We start from the raw sequence: 8,253 nt of genomic DNA, 5'->3' as shown, positions 1-8,253 counted from the left end.
TCCCATTTTCCAAGATTTCTCAAAGATTATAGATAGTGGTTCTGAGAGTTCTTCCACCTGTTCCTTTATGACTCTAGGATGGAGCTTGTCAGATCCTGGGGATGTGAATGCATTAAGCTCATTCAGATGATGAATGGTGCTCCTTGACCATTCATCTGTTCATCTTAGGCTGCCATCCGACCTTTCCTCTTGTACTTCCTCCTCTGTAGGCAGGTATTTTCTCATGTGGGAGAAGACTGAGCCAAAGGAGGAGTTAATGAACTCTACCTTTTCCTTGTCATCCGTTCTTTTTGCCACCCATGTCGAATTGTTGAGCTTCCCTCTCTTTTGTTTGTCTTTTGTTTTGGATGTAACTGAAGGAGACTTGTTTGGTTTTTAGCAAGCGTTGCTTGCTAGTTCATAACCTGCTTTAGCCTTTCTCACTCCGTCCCTGCAAGTCTTTGCTGTCTGTTTATACTCTTCTCTTGTGGCATGATCTCCCTTCCACTCCCTTTATTGTTTTCATGTTGTCTCTTAACTTTTTGTGGAGCCATGAGGGCTTCCTCTGTTGACTTTTCCACTTTTTGGGGTTGAAATTAGTCGTTGTTGTGCTTTGAGAATTTTTTTTTAAGATTCCCCATCCCTCTAGGAGTCCCTTTCCCTTTAGAGTGAGTTACCAGGGGATTTTAATTAACATTGATTTGAATTTCTTAAGGTTGGGCCTATTGAAGTCAAGGATACCTGTTTGGCTACAGTTGACTGTTATCTTCATAAATGAGAATTCAAGAATAGCATGGTCACTTTCCCCCAGGGAACCTGTGACTTCTACTCTGTCCACTAGATCCCCCCTATTAGTAAGACAGATCCATCCAGAATACGTCAGGTAGGAGAAGGCTGTGGTCAATTGAGCAACCCTGGTTGCCGGTAAAATCCAACTTGAGTCCTACTTAGAACAGTCCCATGAAATGAATGGGACATAAGTTACAACTAGGGTACAATAATTGAAATTAACATGCCTTCGATTAGTCATGACTAACTTAAGTCCCATTCATTTCAATGGCTCCACTCTTGAGTAGTCATATGTAAAGTGGGATTTTATCCTCGATGTCATTTATGTAGACTTAACCTGGCAGATTTAACCTTAACTCAAATACTTTAGCCACCTAATGAGAAGGATGGACTCCCTGGAGAAGACTCTAATGCTGGGAACAATAAGATGGCAAAAGAAGAAGGGGACGGCAGAGGATGAGGTGGCTGGATGGAGTCACTGAAGCAATCGGCGTGAGCCTAAGTGGCCTGCTGGGGAAGGTGGAGGACAGAAAGGCCTGGAGGAGTGTTGTCCTTGGGGTCGCGATGGGTTGGGCACGACTTCGCGACTAGCAACAACCTGGCAGCAAGCTCTTCTCCGGCTCGATGAGGGCGAGGGCTTTTACTTCCGAGTAGGCCAGTGGCTGTCGTGCGTTGTCTCTTCCATGCGCAGCTCCGTGCTTACCTCCACTGGAACAGAGAACCCGTGCCCAGTTCCACACGTACACGCCAAAAGGGCAACAACAACGCGGCCGCCTGTGCATTCTTTTCCTCGACGGAGGAGGAAGAGGAGGAGGGGAAGGCAACACACACAGAGAGAGCAGCCCCTGCCACGGCCGGATGGATAGCGGCAATGAATGAACGCGAATGAATGAACGACGCTCAGCGAAGGGGAGGAGGAAGAGGGCGAGGAGGAACAGAGAAGCGAGGCTGCGCGAGAGGCGCCAGCGGCAGAAGAAAAGCGGCGGTGCTGCTGAGTGAGCAGAGTGGTCACGGGGTGGGGGGGCAGAGCGCGCGCGAGGGAAAAAAAAGGAGGGAGCAGAGCCCGGCTGCCATTGGCGGCTGGGGCTGCCCATCAGCTGCCCCCTACTTCCTGCCTTTCTCCCCCAACCCCCGAGGAAGTGGCCCGCGCCGGTAGCGGCATCAGTTGCCAGCCAAGCTCGCGCATCCGACACCTGACCCTCCCCCTCCTCCCCCGCCGACCCCCCCTCCTCGGGAGCCTTTTCCTCCTCTCCTCTTTTTATTCCCCACCTTATTTTTTCCTCCTCTTGCAGCGCATCCCTACAGCAGCAGCAGCGGCAAACGCTGCACCACCATCTCCACCATCATGGCCTGGTCCAGGAGGCCCAGGGGGTAGCCGGGCGGGGGCCTTCAGGAGCCCCGCGCCCCGCGCCCCCAGCAAGGGGGCCCCGCGCAGCCAGGTGAGGCGAGGGGCCATTGTATTCACGCTGGGCGGGTTCGCTTGCGGGAGGAGGAAGGACGCTTCTGGGAGGCTTAATTTGGGGTGGGCTGAGGAGGGGCGCCTTCTAGGGTGTCGGGGTGGGAGCTTGAACTTGGGGCAGGTATCCTTGGTGGGGCTAGGCTACATTTTTTGGCCCGAAAGGGGCTCTCCCTCTTCAGATGGGAATGCGCGTTACTTGAATTACTTCTAGGGTGGGAAGGCAGCCCTGCCGTGTTTGGGAGCGGGGTGGGGCGGAGATGGCTTCCCCTCCTGGCCAGGCTGCCCCAAAGACCGACGCCGATGGCGCGACAGCTGCTGGGTTTTTTGGGAAAGCGGGAGTGGAATGAGAGGCCAGGGTCACTGAATGCTGCATGTGTCGGGTGGGGGTTGTTACAGTGATGCGGGGAAGGTAGGGATTTTTGGGGGGAAGAGTGGATGGGAAGGATGCTTGGGGGAAATCTCGGGTGGCTGTGATGGGGATGCTGGAGAGGTACAATGTGGGGTGCTTGTGGTGGAAGAGAGCTGCGAGGTCCAACTCGGAGGAAGGAGGAGGGCCTTGGATAGGGCCTGGAAAGTTAACGTGTATGGGGCGGCTGTGATGGAAAATACAGATTGGGGGTAATTTTCAGTGGGGAACAGCTTGGAGATAGGGTATGTGTTCATAGGGAAAGCAGGGTTTGGAATGATTCCTACTATGATGAATGCTACAATTTGTGGGAGGGAAAGAGGGGAGGGGGAGGTATAATTGCCGGTTGGGAGGAGGGAAGAAAATTGAGGTGCTGGCGGTGGTAGGGGTTTGCAGCATGGAGGAGCGCCCTGAGCTGCTTGTGATGGGTGAGAATTGGAAAGCATGACTGGATATGTGTGCTGCGAGAAGAGAGAATAGCCCCTGGGTGTTAAAGCTGGGCAAAAGCTATACAGGAAGGGATGTTTGACATATTGCTTTGGGTGGAACCTTTCCGGAAAGGACTTGTGATAGGAAAAGCTTGGGGGCTATGATTTTGAAAACTTATTTGGAAGATACGGGTTGAATGAAGGTGCTTGAGTCAGTGAAGGGTGTGAATGTGTAAATTTGTTCTGGGCTAATTTTTATAGCTGCTGTAGAAGGCAGGCCTCTGGTATTACTTTATTTTTTGTTTTAATGGTTGGGAGGGCTTGTAGCTCAGTAGCAGAGCAGCTGCTTTGCATACAGAAGGCCCCAACTTGGAGCCCCTGTTCTGAAACCCTGCAGAGCCACTGATAATCAGTGCTGGGTGGACCAAGGGCCTGTCTGCCCATCATTAGCATTGCACGGTGGTTATAACCCGCTTTTTCCTCTTGTGAGGAACCCACAGTGGCTTATATAGCTCCATTTTATCTTTACAACAACCACCCTACTGGCAAACTACCATGGATGAATTAACCTGGAGGGCTTTGTGACATATGCTAGCTGCCATTTTCAATATGCAAGCCACTGCAAACACATGTCTTATGGGTTGTTCCAGGGTTATACTAGAATTTTTAAAGCTTCCCATAACCCACTGTGCCTGTCTGCTGCGAATTACATATTCAAAATGGTGGTTGGAGCACTCTACCAGTCATTGGGACTTAAACAAGTCACAGTGGGGTGTGGTGATTGTACAAGGCATTTGTTTCTATGATGCTGCTGTATTGGGTATTTAAGTCTTGTGAATCCCATTGTATGGATGACAAAACTGAGGCTGAACTGTCGTGGCTGAAGAGGGGCTTCAATTCAGGGCAACTGGATTTATTCCTGTCCCTCCAACATGGGATATGTTCACATGTTGCACTAGCCCAATGGCAGTAAGCCACAATGGGTTGTTTCTGTATGAAACAGTCCACAGGGGTTTGTCAGACAATTGGGTTCCCTCACCCTCCTCCTCTCCCACCACAATCTTGACCTGTCTCACACATGCCATGGCTTTTTGTTCCCATTAAACTTTTTTTTCCAGGAGATCATGAAAGCTAACCATTACACCAACTGCTGTAATCCTTTTTTTAGCAGCAGGCAGTCCCTTCAAATTTGTGGTTGTCAAATATTCACTTAATTACTTTATACAAAATGTTTTTGCTTGAAACAGTTGCATTTTATTTTGTTTTTGTTTTAGGCACAATTGTGCAACTGCAGGGATTAGAAGCATCAGCTGAGGCAATGTCCTGGGAGGTGCCTGCTGGACAAATACAGAAGGTACAGTCTTGGACATTGCCCAAAAGAGGCTCCAATTGCTTTCCCCTCTTTTGGTTTGTCCAGACAGCTAACAAAAAAAAGAGCTTACCAAGAAAAGAAATGAGATGGATCATTGAATGGAAAAGGTTAGGATTTGGGATTCTTATCTCCGCCACATGTTATCTCCCATTATCTCCCTCTCTTGGTGCACTTCCAAGCCTTTAGGTGCTCTGAAAAGTGCAAAAGTGCACACTCCCTTTTTTAAGGGAAGACATTCTGACAGCTTTGACAGCTTGGAAGGATACCAGCCTTTTGTTTATATGAAGATTCTTCGTGCCTTTGGTTTCGCTTGATAGCCCATGTTTTACCAGCTCTCAAGAAATGGAAGCAGGGAGAAAAATATTTGGCGCTTCTCCTGGGTAATGACCATGGTCGACAGCAGACACCCACCATATCAGAGCTTCAGTTGAGACATGAAATCTGCACAGTTGTGCAACTGTGTATAATTTTTAGATGCAATGTTTTTCCACAAAACAATAATAGAAAAGTTTTGGCAACCACAACTACAACCACAAGCAACAGCTGTCTAACGCTGTCAAAATGAGGAGAAGAAGCTAGCTTAGAAGCTGACCTTTGTCATCTCTCCCTTGGAAACAGTTTAAAGAGAAAAAAACCTCAGGAGATTCACTGTTGCTCATAATTAAAATTGGGAGAAATGCAAGCTGGTGGGGGACATTTCATTTGGGTGCTTTGGGGACAACTGCAGTGGTGCGTGCCAAGAGGAGGTTGTCACTCGTGGCTTTGTGGCCAATTCCTAGATGACACAACAACCCATTGTGGGTACAGCAACCCTTGGAAGGGTAGGATCTTGCAAATATAATTAGAAGTGAAAAAATAGAGCAATATAGAAATGTAGGAATTGTGTATAGAACCTTTTCAACCCTGTTTTAGCAATATTTGGCCAGAGTGGGGGAAGAACCAGTAGACCAGAGTTAAGTAATCTTTTGGGGCTATGGACACAATTGGTAATTTGACAAGTGTCAAAATGGCTGCCATGGGAGGTGAGGCAAAGACAAGTAATCTCACAAGAGGAAAACAAGTAAGATATAGATGCAATAAGCTTCCCAGAACACTTGAATTACAAGGTAGGGAAAGGGTCTAGGACCCAGCAGCTGAGGCTAAACTAGTTTAATTCCTAGTTTCAGCACCAACAGAAACCTATTTCACAGCTAAATGTGTTTATTAAAAATAAATTAGGAGTTAAGGCACCCTAAGGGGGAGCATTGGTGCCCCTTGGGCGTTGCCAACCATTTGGTTTGGCTGGACTGCAAGGAGGGGGACAAAGTGGTTACGACAGTCAGCATTTTTATGCTAGTTTTTCAGGTCTTCAGTGTGCTTTGCCTACATATTTCAGTCATTCTTATGATACATAGGGGAATCCTGCTGCCCTTGTGCTACAGATGGGAACACCGAGGGTGAAGACCAGTAGGTCCCTGAAGCTGCAATCCTACACCCTCTTCACCTGCTTCTGAGTAAACACAGACTCAGCTGCATGGCATTTGTAGCTCAGGGCAGAATTTCAACAGGAGCCTTGAACTGGAATTTGCAGTGCAGCACAATGATGAATTAAGGTGGGAGGAATCCTTCAGAGATCACTTGAATGGAATAATGATAAGGAATATGAGCTGAAGTGACTGCTTAGATAGGTGGTATTGTAGGAGGCAGAAACTGGGCAGATTGCTAGTAAAGTAATACCTGGGCTCTAGAGCTCTTTGCATATGACTTTTAAGTAGATATGTTTGCACAAGGTGGTGTGAACAAATTCTCTGGATATATAAAGGGTTAGGTGAGAGGAGAAAACTGCAGAGAGAGGGCTTTCTGATTATTACCACAGGATTTATTTATGATTTATATCCTGTCTTTATTGTCCTCTTGCAAGGAACTCAAGGCTGCTAAGAGGACTCATCCTCCTCTCCATTTTATCCTCACTGTAACCTTGTGAACTAAGTCAGGCCGAGAGTCAGCAACTGTCCCAGAATTACCCAGGCAACTTCCTAGTCAAGTGGGGACTAGAACCTGGACCTTCCGGGGCTGTGTAGCCACTAGGTCGCACTGCATTTTTGTTTATTATTAATTTATTAGTTGCGGATAAGTGATTTCTCTCTGCAGTCCTCCACCAACCTTCAGGAGCAGTAGCAGACAACCACTGTACCGTAAATTGCTGCGTCAAGGGCAAACTCCTGTTGATAAGATCATGGCTGCAAAGAGCCCTGCTGGACTCGACCAAAGACCTGCATATTCTAGTGTACCCATTGTTCCGCTTTGGGTATTAGACGAGTGAGAGGAAAGTGTGTCTGCCTACTTTTTCCACATCTGTATCATGTTTCCCCTTACTTGCCTTTTCTTTAAGCTAGAGAACCCCAGCTGTGCTAAGCTTTCCTCATGGGGACTTGTCGCAGCCCCTTGATCGTCAGGGCCTGCCCCTTTCCACCTCTGCAATAACCATTTATAAATATGATCCCCCAAACCGTACACAGCATTCCCACAGTGCTCACACTGTAGATTTGTGTAAGGGTGGTATGATATTGGCAGGTTTTTCTTTATTCCTTTCCTAATTATGCCCAGTGTGTCAGTCTGTCTTTTCTACGCTGGTCGTGGAGGAGGCGGCGGCGGCGGCTTCCCTCTTCTGGCAGCAGCCTACTTGGCTTCTGTGCATGGTGCACGGGAGGGGCCGCATGCTCCGTTCTTTCTCTGGCAACCCACTCGTTTTGCAAGCCTTTTCTTGTCACCTGTGGCTATCAGACTAGCACTGGAAAACTCCTTTTAGGTACTAAATTGAGCAACATTAAAATAAAAATTTCATTATCCTTTAGCATACCCTTTCCAATAATATATGGCCTGATTTGAACCTTTGGACAGAGCAAAAGAAGGGTGGGAGGAAGGGGAAAATGTGCTTACATATCAAATACTCCAATAATCTCGTTGGGCTGGCTTCATGAGTTCTCTCATTCATATTTGACTGCCTAACTTCTGCTATATATACCCATGCAACCTCTAAGATCTTCCAAGGAGGTCTTATCAGTCATTCCACAGCCAGGTGTGTTCAGAAGAAACAGTACATGAGCAGGCTTTCTCAGCGGTTGCATCTGTGCTTTGTAACAACTCCCACACTTGTTTCAAGAGCAGAAAGTAAGTTGAGGTTTTAATTGACTCTGGAACTGCTGTGCTTTATGGTGGTCTTGCTTCAATGCTTTGAGGGATGTATTGCTCTCTCACTGTTTTGATGGTGGTTTTATGCTGTGTGTGTCTGTGGTGTGGGTTTAGGATATCAAGGGTGCAGTCCTCTGGCTTCCTGGCATTGCCAGGAGTGACGGTTGTAGGATTGCTCAGAGTTTGAGATCCTGCAATCTCAGCACTGGAACACTTGAAGGCCAAGCCCCTTTTCCAATTCCCTTGCATCCAGTGCAGAGCAGACCACACTGGCCACGCTCTCATACATTAAACTGGGCCTTGGAGAGAACAAAAAGGGTGTTCTTGGGGGCAGGGCAGGGAAGGGGTGAGGCTGGAGCCAAGAGTATACACTGTACCTACTGGGGTCCCAGCCTCCTTCCCTTCCCCACCTGGAAGCTTTGCTAGATAGCTGAAAACTACCATCTAGATAAAATACATGGTGCGAAGCACAGCGGCATCACAGACTTTCCACAGCAGCTTGTTCTAAGTTTGGAGGCTTATTAGAGGTGAGGGCACTGGGTTGCTCCATGAGTGATATAAAAGTAATGTAATAACATAAACAGAAAGATTTCTATACAACGCTTAAGCTTGCTGTCCTAGCCACAACATGGGTATAAAGGGGGAAAAT

The 8,253-nt window shown here is 47.7% G+C and overlaps 1 protein-coding gene across 1 annotated transcript in view; it reads left to right on the top strand.

Moving 5' to 3' along the window:
* Window positions 1-2,151: 2,151 nt before the first annotated feature.
* Window positions 2,152-8,253, top strand: part of AGPAT1 (1-acylglycerol-3-phosphate O-acyltransferase 1) — a 34,826-nt gene continuing 28,724 nt past the window's right edge. Inside the window, exon 1 of the mRNA XM_044419392.1 lies at window positions 2,152-2,207. The gene's annotated coding sequence lies outside the window, so the exon portion shown is untranslated. The remainder of the gene's footprint in view (window positions 2,208-8,253) is intronic.

Source organism: Varanus komodoensis, unplaced genomic scaffold (assembly GCF_004798865.1).
Source record: "Varanus komodoensis strain SLA01 unplaced genomic scaffold, ASM479886v1 scaffold102, whole genome shotgun sequence".
Classification (NCBI taxonomy): domain Eukaryota; kingdom Metazoa; phylum Chordata; class Lepidosauria; order Squamata; family Varanidae; genus Varanus; species Varanus komodoensis.
This window is presented reverse-complemented; position numbering and strand designations above follow the sequence as displayed.